General features: G+C 44.7%; 1 protein-coding gene and 1 pseudogene across 2 annotated transcripts in view; both read left to right on the forward strand.

The window, feature by feature from the left end:
* RIN2 (Ras and Rab interactor 2) overlaps positions 1–15,188 on the forward strand; it is a 97,786-nt gene that overhangs the window by 13,654 nt on the left and 68,944 nt on the right. The gene's annotated exons all lie outside the window — the stretch shown is intronic.
* On the forward strand, positions 5,667–5,912 carry LOC309973349 (short coiled-coil protein-like; annotated as a pseudogene). The gene has a single exon. The product of its transcript is annotated as a short coiled-coil protein-like (transcript).

Here is a 15,188-nt window from a genome sequence, read left to right on the forward strand (position 1 = left end):
ATATAATATACATGCTATACAATTTCAAATTTCCATATAAAGTTGCAAGAAGAGTTCAAGGGCCTTCCATATGCTCACAGAAGTCATCTGGCCATAGACAAGTTTCTTGTCTGAACCAAAATGCTCAGATCCAAAACCAGGTGAGAGCTTTCGGGCATTGCTTGTAGGCACCAAAGGAAGGCATGTGGGGTTGGACCCAGCTCTCTAGCTCCGGCCCCGACCTCAGGCCTGCAGGTCGATGCACCTGTTGTAAGATCAGCTCTTCCCTCCTGGAGGGTCTCAGCCCAGCTGCCTGGTTCCAGGAGGCTTGTCCAGCATTGGGAAGATTCCCAGTATCCTGGGCTGGGCTGGTCACTCCTAACCATCTTGGTGTGTGAACATCAGGCTGTTCTCCATCCTGAGTGTTTGTTGTCATCAGGAGACAGGAGACGCCGAGGTGTAGGGACACATGGCTGCGGGGGCTGCATTTTATCCCGGCATCAAGAGGCCCTGGGTCCGTAGGTGTGGAATCGGTGGACAGGCTCTCCAGAGGTCACATCTCGGACCCTCTGGGGCTTCGCTTCAGACGACCGTTACCTTCTTAGGGGACCCCAGGGTTTAGAAGCTGGAGCGGGCCCATTGTAGCTTATTTCCTCCAAAGACAGTCCCTGTAGCATAGATCTGTAAAAAAGACAAAACAAAAAACTCCGAAGCCCTGTTTTCTGACTTTTGTGGATTCTGGTTTTTAACTGTGGTAAAACATACCTAAAATTTACCGTTTTAACCATATTTAAGTGTGCATTTCTGTTGCATTAAGTACATTCACATTATTGTGCCCCCGTCCCAACCATCCATCTTCAGAACCTTTACATCTTCCCAAACTGAAACTCCGTACCCATGAAACACTCACTTCCCCTTCCTTCCTCCCCCCCCAGCCCCTGGCAGCCACCATTCTACTGCCTGTCTCTATGCACTTGATTATACTCTAGGAACCTCACATCCGTGGAATCGTACAATGTTTGTCCTTTTGTGACTGGCTTATTTCACTCAGCATCATGTCCTCCAGGTTCACCCATGATGGAGCATGTATCAGAATTTCCTTCCTTTTTAAGGCAGAACAGTATTTGATTATGTGTATAAACCGCATCTTGTTTATCCATTCATCTGTTGATGAACATGTGGGCTGCTTCCCCCTTCCACCTATTGTGAGTAATGCAGCTATGAACGTGGGATGGATTCTGCTTCTAAAAGTTTTTTTTTTTGTGGTATGCGGGCCTCTCACTGTTGTGGCCTCTCCTGTTGCGGAGCACAGGCTCCGGACGCGCAGACTCAGCGGCCATGGCTCACGGGCCCAGCCGCTCCGCGGCATGTGGGATCTTCCCGGTCCGGGGCACGAACCCGCGTCCCCTGCGTCGGCAGGCGGACTCTCAACCACTGCACCACCAGGGAAGCCCCTCTAAAAGTTTTTAGTTCTCTTGCCCTGAGTACGGACATTAAAACGTCTCTAGTAGAGGAACATCACCCACAAGGTACATGAGCATGTGTGTTGTGGGGAGTGTGTGCTACGGCTGAAGTTAAGCCTGAGTCTCTTGCAAAATGCAGCTCCTGGTGTCTGCCCGCTGGGGCGGGGGCCATGCAGTCTGCTCGGTGAGCAGAGGGGCGGCACTGTGACTTAGGACCAATTAAAGTTGTCCAAGTCACTACCGGCTGTGGCCACTCACCAGGCATGTGTTTCCTGTTACTTTTCTCTGTCTTACCTTTCCGGTCACATTGTAAGCCTTTTTAGGGACAGGGACAATGTCTTCTACATCTTTCAGTGTCCATTGAGCCCAGTTCCCCAAAGGTGGCCGATCTTCAATAAATGTGTGTTGACAGTGGCTCTCATTCCAAATCTGCTATCTCCCCGTGCTGTGCATGGACATCTTTGGTGTCCGGATATGCCAAATATGTACTTTCCCACCATCAGAAGGACTTTTCAACAGCTGTTCTCGTGTTTGCAGCTGAGCAGCTGAATTAAATTAGTGAATGGAAGTGTTAAAACAATTCGAGTTGATTAACCTATATATATATACATATATATTGGTTTTGTCCTCAGGGCTCTTGGACCCCTAGAACCTTGTTCCACGTCAGCCGAGGAGTTTGTTGAAATGCAGAATCTCAGGCCCTACCCCAGACCTAGGAACCAAGACCTGCGTTTTTGACAGGATCCCCAAGTGATGCGCGTGTGCCTCCCAGTTTGGGAAATACTAGTCTGGGGAATATTATTCTGCTAGTTTCATTCTGAATGATAAAGAGGGTTGAAACCCTCTTTATCAAACGTGTCCTGTTTGTGTAGAGGAGAGACGAGGCCAAGCTAGCGCTGGAACGCTGTGCCCCGTTCTGGTCACTTTACGTAAGCAGAGTTGCAGGAATAGTCCCGCGTATACCTGTTACCTGGGAACGTTAGGGAGGGACCAAGGCACCCAGCTGCCTCAGGTAGAGGAGGTAACCTGAGAGGCCTTGCTCTGAATTTATAGCGAAAAGAACCACACTGGTTGGGGTCCCCAGACGCAGGTTCAGAGACAGGTTATGAACACCAGCAGTCTGTTTGGGAGGTGACCACCAGAAGCTCAGGTCGGGGTGTAGGGAGGTGAGACAGAGAAGGGAGAACAGCCACTGGGGCTCAGTCCCGCTGGGGGCCTTGGGGAGACTGTATAGTGAGCATCAGAACTGTCCCTCCTGGGTGAGGGGAAGCTGGGGTATCCGTGCATGGAGCCCCTCCTGCTCTGACCTCATCCGCCCACAGAGCATCTACAGCCTTGGGCAGAGGCGTCCACGTGCTTGCAGTGGAGCCTGAGGGAGCAGCGACCCCGGGAGGTACGGGCGGGGTGCTGCCTGTATCCCATCTGAAGTTCTGGGGTGCCTCGGCCGACATCTACATCAGAGCTCCAGGTCCTGATTAGAAACAAAGCGTTTGCATTTTAGTCAGTTTCAAAGCCTCAATGATTCATTGCCTGCGAGTTACTAATCATCTTCACAAGACTGAAAATGACCAGACTTTACATTGTCTTACAATCCAAAGTCCCTTTTCATAATCCCTCTGCTTTCTTCCTTCCCTAAATTAAATATATGTGCTCAGAGGATGTTGTCATACTCAATTTACAGAAAAAAACATTTTTGATGATCGATTCTAAATTTTTCATCTTCATGTTGCAAGTTGGAGATTCATGTCTCCTCTCCTGTTACTTTCCCCTTGAATCCTTACTCCATTTCTCTTTTTAAAAAAAAAATTAAAATTGAAATTCCAAATACGGCAGTTACTATTCCTAGGGGCCATGTCAGCATCTCCTCAAGTCAGCATTTCCTTAAGAGTTTCTGTAGAACACTGCTCCTCGGAAAGTGTCCTCAACAGAGTCTTAACGATCAGAAGGGCTTATAAGGGGAATCTAAAAAACTAATAAGACACATGAACTTATTTGTAAAACAGAAACAGACTCACAGACTTAGAGAATGAACTTACGGTTACCAGTGGGGGGAGAGTTGGGGGATGGATAGATTGGGAGTTTGAGATTGATATATACACACCACTATATATAAAATAGATAACTAATAAGGACCTACTGTATAGCACAGGGAACTCTACTCAGTACTCTGTAATGGACTATATGGGAAAATATCTAAAAAAAGAGAGGATATATGTATATGTATAACTCACTCACTTTGCTGTACACCTGAAACTAACAAAACATTGTTAATCAACTATACTCCAATATAAAATAAAAATTAAAAGAAAAAAAAAGATCAAGAAGGCTGTGGAATCCTACACACTCTGTTCTCTTCCTGGAGACCCTCACTTACACCGGCTTCTTAAAAGGTTCTGAGGAGTCCACGTGAACTTGTTTAATTGAATGTTTAACCCAGTTTCATTGGCTGTTTCCAATGTTACTGGAGCGGTAACTCTTGTTTTGAAATCATGCCTGTTCACATCCCACACTGCTAGTGTTGGGTGAAAACATTTGAAGAAATGCCACTTGAAACACTCTCAGTGCATTTGAAATTAGTAGCACTGGGGTGGGCTGAGCAGAGACAGTGGGCACGGGAAAATTACAGCTCCGAGTTTGCACTGCTTTTTGTAGCTAGGAAAAAAAAGAGAGAGAGAGAAAACTTCCTTACGTGTAACTGAGGTTTTGGAATGAGGAGTGACTCTGATTCCATGCTGAAGTTAACCCCTGGCCTGTAATTGAGTAGACTTGTCAAAAAAAAAAAGGGGGGCTGTGTGGGTGAGGTACAGCTCTGAGTGTCAACCTGGCCTCGAGGGGAGAGGAACATAATTCATTAGCTCAGGCCATGACAAGTGGCAGAGCATCCCATTTCCTTAGTTTTATCAAGGCCTGCACCAACCAAGTGGTATATTGCTGGTACTTCCATTTGGCAACTTTGAGCACCTACTGGCCGACTATCATATTGCCAAACCCAGGAGCTCTGAAGACTGATCTAACTGCTAGGCTGTTAACTCCAGGCTCTGTATGAATTCCACCCGTTGAACTGTTCTTTTACTTCTCTTTTTCCCAAAGAAGATAGCTATTTTTCCTATGGAAAAAAAAAGCTATTGCAGAAAAAATTCTTAACGTAAAGAAGAACGAGAATATCACCTATATTGTACCCTCTTTAATTGCACCACCTGGAAATGAGCCCTGTGAGAATCTTGATGCTGATGAGTACAGAATTTTGCTTTCTCTGTTTGTAATTCTAGTGTATTATATTAATCCATAGATAAATATATTACATAAATGGGCTCAGAGAATACATACAACTTTTTTTCCCACTGAATAACAGGTCTCTGTATGTATATACTGACATATCAATAAACATATATATGTGTATGTATATATATGACAGAATCACCATTTTAAGGGTTGTATAATATTCCAGTACCTTGCTGTACCACGCTTTTAAGGAGGCCACTGTTATTAGACACTTAGTCCTTTTTCTATTGTTCATGATTATAAATGATGTTCCCAAGAACCTTCTTTAACATATACCTGACTGCTTCTTTGGATCAATTCCTAGAATTGGAAATGCTGAATTCGATAGTTTGCATACTGAGTTGCAGATATATACATTCAGATTGACTTCCAGAAAGAGGGAGTCATTATTTCTCCACCAGGGCTTATTGAAAGCCCTGTGCAGGCAGCTGCTCGGTAGGAAGCTGGAGGTGGTAAAAAGGGAAGTGAATGTGACTTAGATATTTATGCCACTGCATTCCGGAAAGGCTAAGGGGGGCAGCTGGCCGTCACCAAGAGTTTGAGCCAGAAGAGGCGTTAGAAATCCATTGATGTATTGAATGCTTGAGGAAACTGAAGTCCAGAGAGGTTAAGCGACCCACACCCCTCACCCTATACACACACAGGGCCGAGGACCCACAGTCGTCAAGTCTCTCAGAATGGATAGACGTGAAAAACATAATTCTCATACAAATACGTAGTGAGCGTGTGTCAGAGATTGATTTAACTCATTAAGGAGAAAATCAACAAGTTATTAGAGCCAATCATAGATGGCAGAGACTAGCAAATAAAGAGTGGGCCAGTTGGTCCAAGTGTCCAGACCTGAGTTATCCTCTGGGTCCCTCCCCCTGCCGGTGCCTCAAACGGCAGACCATTCACCAAGGATTTTGTATCCAAAGCCCAGAAGTTTTGTTACTGAAGGTAATGAATGCTGACATGGATGCAGTCGATGCTGAAAATCAGGTGGAACTGGAGGAAAAAACATGACTTATTAATCAAGTGTTGGAACTCCAACACACACTTGAAGATCTCTCTGCAAGAGTAGATGCAGTTAAGGAAGAAAATCTGAAGCTAAAATCAGAAAACCAAGTTCTTGGACAGTAGATAGAAAACCTCATGTCAGCTTCTAGTGTTTTTCAAACAACTGACACAAAAAGCCAAAGAAAATAAGGGATTGATATCCCTTATGTCTTATGGAATTGCTGCTGACCTTTTTTTCTTTAAAACTTGGATAGATTGCAATAGTTATAGTACTTTTGTTTGTGGCTTCACTGAGTACTTACGAAGATAATGTCAGATCTAAGCAAAATTAAGAGCATAACAGGAGACTTCCATGAGTTTGTGTATTATGTTAGTCTACAAAAATGTGCAGACGTATTGTAGAGACTTTATAATTAGAAATGCATATATTTGTGAAACTTGAAAATGAATGTTATATCAAATTTGCTTTGATCTATAGGTTTAGCATTGTCTTTTATTATAGGCATAGTTAGAGATACAAGAAGATAACCACCGTGTTGTGAAAAAGTGACCAAAATCATGTACTGAACGCACAGCTTTATACACCCTGTCCACCATCGTGTGTCTCTTCTCCATTTGCTTTCTTCCCATTTTCCTTCCCCTAAGGAAAAAATTGGTTTCACATTTGTAAAAAGTAATTTTAGTTAATCATCTAAGAGAGTAGCCCGAACTCTGTTGAAACTTAACCAAAGTAAGATACTTTCTCAGTTTAGGGCTTATTTGTTATATTTAGTAATAAGATAGGATAGTTGGTTTCTGTTTCATCAATTGAAAACGGGGGCTATAAAGATGAAGATTTTTCTTTGAAACTGAATTATCATATTGGGAAGATTTGTCATTAAAAACTTCCTTTGCACAAAATAATCCACTTGATATCTGAAAAGACGAGCTCTGGTTGTGTGTGTGTTTGAAATAGAAAATTTTGAGGAAAATAGAAATAGGGTAGGAGAAGTATTCAATACTTGGTAAGTACTTGTAACCAAGTACTTGGTAAGTACTTGGTAAGTACTTGTTTTTAGTCCAGATTTGTGGTATCTCTGGCACAGATTAGATTTGGGGGGGAATATATAAGAAAATGGATTAAGTTTGGCTAACCTTATGTAGACCACACCTAGAAGGGAGTAAAGTTTGGTCTCAGGTTTATTTGCAGTACCCAGATGATCAACTTTGCAAAGTCCCTTAAAAGTGTTTTAGTATCAGAATCATGAATAAAATGGGAGAGTTTTACATGTATATGAATTGATTTCTCAGTATTTTTATCTCAGTATTTTATCTACTTCTCCCAGAATTTTCTGTAAACCCAGCTACTGGTTTGCAGAGTTTTAGTCATTTAACAGTTTTTTAAAATTTAGTTTGTAAAAAAAAAAAAAAAAAAAATTAGTTTGTAGATTCCATTTGGTAAAGAAATCAGTATCAGAAGTAATGTTAAAATATTAAATAGGAAGAGAGCTCCACTAATATAGTTTATGGTTATTAAATTTAGGCTAATCATGGAATAATCTTAATGTTCGTATTGGTGTAAGATTTGATGACTTTAGCTGTATGAATATATGATAGTCATACTGCAAACATTTTGCATCCCTTTGTGACCTAATTTTCAAACATTTAAAGTTTTCAAACACTTAAAGTTGTGTTGCCGTTATGCTTTGCTGTTTAATAAAAAGCTGTTTCAAAAAACTAAATAAATAAATAAAGAGCGGACAGAAGTATTTTATCTTGAACCAGCTTTAACATCTGCCACTGGCCAGCTTTGTGTATCTAACTTTGCAAAGTTAGATATGGGCTTGATATTGCCAATATGCAACCATTTTTTGCACTTCCAACACTGCAATTTTATATAATTCAGCCTAACACAAAACTGGCTCAACGTGGACAGGGCAATAAAACCAAAACCTTTGGGGTTATCTTTTCTGCCAAACAAATATCATTTGCACCGTATCAATCTTCCATAAGTTCTGCATCTGACTTTACAGAATCTGAGCCTTCATCAAAAGAAAAGAGTTGAGGGAATTCCTGGCTGTTCAGTGGTTAGGACTCTGTGCTCTCACTGCCGGGGTCCTGGGTTCAATCCCTGGTCGGGGAACTAAGATCCCGCAAGCCATGCGATTCAGACAAAAAAATAAAAAAAAGAAGAGTTGAACAAAATGTGATCCCAGGCGACCCTTAGGCAGGCTTGTTAGATGGTGCCCAACTAGGACTTTGAAGGGAACTTTTGAAGCGGGCCTCTCACTGCTGTGGCCTCTCCCGTTGCGGAGCACAGGCTCCGGACGCGCAGGCTCAGCGGCCATGGCTCACGGGCCCAGCCGCTCCGCGGCATGTGGGATCTTGCCGGACCGGGGCACGAACCTGCGTCCCCTGCATCGGCAGGCGGACTCTCAACCACTGCGCCACCAGGGAAACCCTGAAGGGAGCTTTTTCACTTCAAGTTTTGCATAGTTTTCTTAACTGTAGGAACAACTTTTGTGGCTGAACCGGTGAGTGGGTGGGCAAGGCTGATTGTAGTGGTGAACCTACCCACATTGGGATTCCTCTGAATGCTCGAAGGCTGAAAGGGCAGCACATTCGGGCTTTAGCTCTAGTTTCCCATGCGATCGGCCTCCCAGTTTCCTTTTTCCCAGGACCTGAGCAGAGATGCCTGCTCGCTGTGTGGGAATCTGCTCTGACCAGTCTTCCAGCCTCTGACTTTGTGGAACACCTCTCGGGAGACTGTCACACCTGGAGGGGGTGCCAGGTGGAGCCCAGGAAGCTGGAAGGCTGGCTGGTCATCCGACCGCACCCGTTTTGTAAGTTCCAGGATGTTAGTCCCACGCAGCACGTTTGTTACTAAGAAGACAGCAAAACAAGGCACTAACAATCGACCAACACAACCTCAGGCCCTTCCACTTGAGCTCCATGAAGACAATTGACAGCGCATTTCGATTCTAAGATGTACTGATTTTCAAACTTTACCATCTCTGAAGTTATTTGTATCCTATAGTCAAGGGTGTGTTATAACTGGCAGATCTTTTTTATTTTCTTGATGGTGTCTTATAATGATACTATCTTAAATTTGATGGAGCACATTGTATGTCTTTCTTCTCTCTTGTTGACCTAGAGTACTCTATATATGTTTCTTTTTTTTTGCTTATTTTCCCCCAGCTTTATTGAGATATAATTGACATCCAGCACTGTTCAGCATAATGATCTGACTTGCATACATCATGAAATGATGATCACACGAAGTTGAATGAACATCCATCATCTCATATAGATACAAAAGAAAAGAAAAAGAAAAAAGATTTTTTTTCCTTGTGATGAGAACTCTTAGGATTTACTCTCTTACATTACATCCCAGTACTTACTTATCTTATAACTGAAAGTTTATACCTTTTGACCACCTTCATCCAATTTCCCCTCCCCGACCCTCCACTCCCACCTCTGGTAACCACAAATCTGATCTCTTTTTCTATCAGTTTGTTTGTTTTTGAAGTATAAGTGAGCTACAAGACTAAGTTAATTTCTGGTGCACAACATGGTGATTCAGTATTTCTGTACGTTACAAAATGATCACCACTGTAAACATTTCTTTAAAATCTTTTTAAAATATGCAAAATCAAGACTTCAGACACAAATGCGGAAGCCAGGGCTCTAGAAACATCAGTGCCAACTCTTAGAAAGAGCTTTGTGCTTCTGTCGGTTAGCTTATTATTTCACCTTAAAACACAAAGCCACGGGCAGTGATATGGCGATATCTGTGACATCTGAGGTCATTGAAGAATCTAACGCAACACTGGCCTCAGACAACTGACAAAGTAAACCAGGACCTCAGCCAAATGACTGTTTCAAGGTACACCACACTGGCTGCTTCCATGTTTCGTATGTAGAACTACAGACACTCTGGGTATCTTTATTTTTTAATCAATTTATTTATTTATTTTTGGCTGCGTTGGGTCTTTGTTGCTGCGCGCAGGCTTTTTCTAGTTGTGGTGAGCGAGGGCTACTCTTCGTTGCGGTGCGCGCGCGTCTCGTTGCGGTGGCTTCTCTTGTTGCGGAGCACGGGTTCTAGAGCGCAGGCTTCAGTAGTTGTGGCTCACTGGCTTAGTTGCTCCACGGCATGTGGGATCTTCCTGGACCAGGGCTCAAACCCGTGTCCCCTGCATTGGCAGGCGGATTCTTAACCACTGCGCCACCAGGGAAGCCCCACTCTGTATCTTAAAAAAAATTTTTTTTTTCCAATGTAACTAAATTTAAAGTTATATCAGTGTTTGCTGTGGAGGATCATTTCAAATATGGTTAAACTAACAGACAGCTTTGGGCTGGGCCTCTAGAAGTGACACCGATTTATTCCCCATATTTGGGCCTCCCCATGTTTGGTGGCAAGTGTCTGGCAGGGTAGAGCCAGTGCGGGTCTCTCTTACAAGTCGACAGAAGCAGTTTACAATTGAGTCATTAGAGAGGCCATGTTTTAAAGCCAACGGCTTCCGCCCAGTGAGCGCTTAATCATGGCTCAGAAGAGAGCTCTGCGCTCTGCATGTGCAACCACATCGGTGTGTTTGCTGGTGAATAATGGAAAACTCTTAAGCGGCACCTTTGCAGTGGCTGTCGCAATGTCAGCTACTTCCCCATGGTGTCCAGCTGAGGCTCTAACGGTCGGGCTGGAGCGCCACCCAATCTGTGTCCTGATTTACCCCTGGTCTAGAAGGAAATGAACAGGGAAGTTACCAAGAGGAAGGCGGAAGAGGGGAGAGCACCCATTCATTCAACAACTCCTGGGCCCCGGACTTTCCTGAGTTCAGAGGTCTCCACAGAGCAGAAGGACACCGTTCCTGCTGTACAGAAGCTACATCCAGGTGGCAGCCATTCGAGAGAGCCTCTGGCTCCAGGAGGGTCCCAGATGCAGGACCATCGACCTCAAGTGGTGAAAGAGGGCGGCCAAGTGGGAAGGTTGGTGGCATCTTGGGTCAGTGTCTCCAGAAACAAACCCAGAGCTAAAGATTTTCATGAAAGTGGCTTATCAAGAAGTGCTCCCGAGAGAAACTCACAGTGGAGTGGGGCAGAGAAGGTCAGCAAGGGTCCAAGTTCAAGCACAGCCCCCGAGGGTAACTTTGGCTCCATCTTAAAGGAGCAGAGCTGAGGGATCTGGAGTATTTACACCCCAGCGCCCATCAGTCAGTGGTCCAGAACTGACTCTGAGGGCCCTTCTGGGTCTCTGTGCACCAGACAAATCAGGTTCCGTCCTCCGACAAGGGACTTGGGGCTGGCCGTGGAGGGCCAGTTCCCTTCCCCTGAAGGCATTGGGGAAGCACCTAACGTATCTGGCAGAAGCACCAGTCTCGGGGGAGGCCACTGTGCAGCGGGGCTCTTCAGATGTGGGGAAGGCCCAAGAGGCTAAGCGCTACCGAAGCCTGGTCCCTCGATGAGGTCCTGCAAGGAGTACCAGTGCACGTAAGGGGCACCAGTACTGATTGGGTCTCCCCGAATTTCAAATATTTCTACCCGTTCAAAGTACATCCATGCTGGACTTCCCTGGTGGCTCAGTGGTTAAGAATCTGCCTGCTAATACAGAGGACATGGCTTCGAGACCTGGTCCGGGGAAGATCCCACATGCTGCAGAGCAACTAAGTCTGTGCACCATAACTACTGAGCCCACGAGCCACAACTACTGAAGCCCCCACACCTAGAGCCCGTGCTGTGCAACAAGAGAAGCCACCGCGATGAGAAGCCCGTGCGCCACAACGAAGACCCAACGCAGCCAAAGATAAATAAATTTATTTTAAAAAAACAAAAACAAAGTACATCCATGCTTATCAGGCCCCTAACAAGCCCTGTGGAATTCAGGTGCCGGGAGGACATAGCACGCGGAGGGCTCCCTCATGGGCATTGTCGCAGGACCTGCGTCCCCAGCAGATACAATCAGCCAGCACATACTGCATCCTTAACCCCAGCCCATACTTCTGGCACGCCTGAAACCAGACTCTCACTTTTCTGTCCTCCAACGGTGGTGGTGTACATCGCTAAGCCCTCTCCCCACGGGCAAACACTAAAGGTGCCCGTCTGCTGCAGACTTGGCCTGCAGCACCTCCTGGGACTCTTAAACAGCCCTGAGAAGCAGGCCTCAGAGTGTCCTCAGCTCGTGGATGAGAAAATTTAAGGGGTCAAATTATTTCCTCAAGGATGCCTTGCTTGAATTAGCAGAGCCAAAGGAATTTGAAGCTGGGCCTTTAGCCAAAATTCTGCTTTTAAATATTCAGTTATTCACTTGTGTTTGTTTCTTCTAAATACTGCTATTTACTGCTTTGAGCTAAAAACAGAAAGTTACTCGTGTCGAACCATTCACTTAACCCAGAGGACGGGGAGGGGTGGGTTGCTCGTCAGCTTTTCCTCTGCGTGAGTGTGTTGGAGATAGGCTGTATTTTTTTTAATTACAAAGGAGAAAGTGGAATAAAAAGGTAGTGTGTGTTGTTTTTTGGTAAATGGGAAGGTTCTGATTGTGGTTAAGGGGCCGTTTTGGATCAGCAGGGCTAGTAGGGACTGTGGCATAAATACTGTGGCAGTTTGCTTTCCATTTGGAATGAAAAATCCAGGGCAGAGCTCATGCCTTGTGGGCCACCCCCAGCCTTTGGGCAGATTGAGGAAAAGCAGCCTTCTGGGCACATTCTTTGGTCTGCAGAAGGCACCTTGGGGCAGATGTAGGCATCCGAGGGCCAGGGTTTAGGGGTGGGGGACCGGGGGGCATGGGTAACCAGCCCTGGCCTTACTATAGACATCTCTTCACCTCCTCGTCCTGACTTCACAGCACACTCAGAATTAAGTCCAGATGGATGAAAGGCCTACAAATAAACAAATACATCATATGTACATAGGAAAACTATGTGTGTCTTAGCATAAAACAGAGGAGACTTTATTACTTCAAGATAAGGTATGTCTTCCTAGCAAAGTTTAGTCAGCAAGAACCGTAAGGAACTTTTGATTCTATCAACATTGAAAGTTTAACGAAACGTAAAAGACAGAGACGCAGGATGAGAGAAAATCTTTTAAATATTTGAGACAATGGATTCATATCCACAACTTACACAACTTAAGAAAAATCAAGAACCCCCAAACGGCAACAAATAAATGAACAGGCAATCCTTCCGAGGAAGAAATACAAATAGACAACAAAAATAGGTAGGGGAGAAAAAGTTGCCACTCCAAAATATTTCTTTGGCACGCAGATTATTTGGAGTTGAAAACAATCACCCAGAAGACTCAGGAAGGGGACTTCCCTGGTGGTCCAGTGGGTAAGAATCTGCACTTCCAATGCAGGGGGCCCGGGTTTGATCCCTGGTTGGGGAACTAGATACTGCATGCATGCCGCAACTAAGGAGTCTCCATGCCGCAACTAAGACCCGGCACAGCCAAAATAAATATTAAAAAAAAAACAACTCAGGAGGAACCTTTGACCTTCCCCCTAAACTGCCTAAAAGAGTGCAGATAGAGGACCTGTTCCAGGAAGGGAGCCGTCACCATAAATACCTCTAATATGAACGAGGTGGCGGACAGGAAGTCTGTTCATACTCCTCTCTGGGTCCCATTGTCTCTGCAGGGCCCAGCAAACCTTTGTTTCCCAAACATCTGCTGTTCCATCTCATGTGAACTGCCTTCCTCCCCTTTGAAACCCCAAACCACTATCCCAACATCCTCTTTTGTCTTGAGCTGAAGGTGGTATATAAAGGTTTTGGCCATTTGGCCAGTTACTCAGTTCTCCTGGGTCTCTCCCATGTGTACATGTTATTAAACTTCTGTTTGATTTTCTGCTGGGAATCTGTCTCCTTTTAATTTATTTAATTTATTTTAGTTCTTAACTCTTAGACCAGCCAGAAGAACCTAGAAGGGTAGAGGAAAGTTTATTCCTGCCTGACACATATAATCTGGACAAAGCACATTAAGACAATAAAAAGCCACTTGTACTCATCAGATTAGCCAAAGCTTAGAAGTCTGATACCAGCAAACACTAAGTGAGGTGGATGTTTTCAAAGAAGGTGGAGGCACTGTAGCTGGACACGGACCCGGGGAGAGCCACGTGGTACCACCTCAACCTATTACGTGCCTAGAACCTGGCATTTTCTCTGAGGTTTCACACAATACACAGGGCTGTTCATTATGGTAAGGATTGTGACAGCAACGTATTGGAAACGACCTAAGCATCTATCAAGATAGAATGGATAGGACTCCCCTGGTGGCGCAATGGTTAAGAATCTGCCCGCCAATGCAGGGGACACGGGTTCAATCCCTGGTCTGGGAAGATCCCACATGCCACGGAGCAACTAAGCCCATACGCCACAACTACTGAGCCTACACTCTAGAGCCCGTGAGCCACAACTACTGAGCCCACACGCCACAACTACTGAGGCTTCACTCTAGAGCCCATGCTCCACAAGAGAAGCCACCGCAACGAGAAGGCTGTGCGGAGCAACGAAGACCAACGCAGCCAAAAAAAAAAAAAAAGATAGAATGGATACATGGTATATTCCTCCTGCATGGTTTATCCCTCTGGTGGAAAACCACTCCCACTTAAAATGAATGAACCAAGGTTTCGTGTATCAACATGGATAAATCCTACAAGATTTCCTTGGGTGAAATGAGTGTAGACAAGGTATAGGACAATACGTCAGTACGATTCCATCTGGTAGAAAAAGCACACAGTGATAACATTCAAGAGCGATACATGCAAAACTGATCGTTGTGGTTCCTTCTGAGTAGGTGGGATTATAGGTGTTAGTCCAGGGAGGTTAGTTTTGTTTGTTTGTGGCTGCGCCATGCGCCATGCAGGATCTTAGTTTCCCGGCCAGGGATCGAACCCATGCCCCCTGCATTGGGAGCGTGGAGTCTTAACCACTGGACTGCCAGGGAAGTCCTGAGGGAGATTAGTTTTAACTATGTGGACTGAAAAAAATGCACAACCTAAAAGTTGAGAATTATATTTTATTCGGTGGACATTGAGGCGATAACTCTGAGGGACTGTTCCAGAGAGGTCAGGGAGGAGCCAGATATATAGGAGTTTTTACAAAAAAGAACAAGGAGTCTGAACATCAAAAGATTACTGTTCATTAAAGAAAAAACAGACATCGCAAATTAATGAATTTAGCACTTTCCTCTGGGAAAGATGCAAGAGTCTGGGCTCATTGACATCATTCCTCGGTATGCACCGTAGCTATCTAGGGACACTACGCTGTTTTGAGTCCCCTCAGGGTGCACAGGCAGGGAACTGCAGTGGCTGCTGGCCTGATGGCCCTGACATCCTTTGTTTACTGATATGACAGGCAACACTCTTCATCTACAACTACAATAATCTGTGTTTTTCATGGGAATGTATTCTGTTTGTAATTTTAATTAAATTTCAAAAATGTAAATGCAAACACTCTTGGGAGACGTGACACACACAGAGTAAAAGCACAACAAAGAAAA

This window comes from Leucopleurus acutus (assembly GCF_964270905.1).
Source record: "Leucopleurus acutus genome assembly, chromosome: 16".
Classification (NCBI taxonomy): Eukaryota; Metazoa; Chordata; class Mammalia; order Artiodactyla; family Delphinidae; genus Leucopleurus; species Leucopleurus acutus.